Consider the following 802-nt stretch of genomic DNA (forward strand, 5'->3'; position numbering starts at 1 on the left):
TGCTTCACGTCCCTCCCCCAACCTCCTTGGCCAACTGCTCTCTTGAGCTGTAAGCAAAGATTGATGTAAGTTTTAGTTGCTGGCTAGCTTGAACTTCCTTTGTTAGCTCCTGCAATTTCATCAGTGTCCCAAGTGTATTTTTTTTTTAACCCTGTAGGTATATCCAATGCCATGTCCTAAACCCTCCCTATCCTGCCCAAATAATTGGAAACACCCTACAGTTCTGTGATATGGCCATAGCCTTATACAACCAGTGGGCTCTTGAAATTTTCTATTTAAATCAAACTTTTCAAATGAAATTCTCTTTTAAATATTCCAGAGAGGGTGTTTCCACTATCTGACTCTTATTCTTTTACAAAAGGTGGACAGCATTATGGTTCTATGTGACATACATTATATAAAACCTGAGTCTCTGGTTTGAATACTATCACACATATTGTAACCATGGACACGTCATTATACAGTCTTCCTGGAACAGTTTCTTTGCCCAAGAAACAATGAGGGTCATTTAGTAATTTCTAAGGCTAAATTGTAGCAGTCTGTATTTCTTAATAGAGTTGCACTCTAATATGTATTATTATTTTTTTATGTTTTTTTATTTATTTTTGAGAGTCAGAGAGAGACAGCATAAGTAGGGGATGGTCAGAGAGAGAGAGAGAGAGAGAGGGAGATACAGAATCCGAAGAGAGGCTCCAGGCTCTGGGCTGTCAGCACAAAGCTGGACGCAGGGCTCGAACCCACAAACTGTGAGATCGTGACCTGAGCCAAATTCGGATGCTTAACCGACTGAGCAACCCAGGCG

This window comes from Crocuta crocuta, unplaced genomic scaffold, assembly GCF_008692635.1.
Source record: "Crocuta crocuta isolate KB4526 unplaced genomic scaffold, BGI_CrCroc_1.0 scaffold70, whole genome shotgun sequence".
Classification (NCBI taxonomy): domain Eukaryota; kingdom Metazoa; phylum Chordata; class Mammalia; order Carnivora; family Hyaenidae; genus Crocuta; species Crocuta crocuta.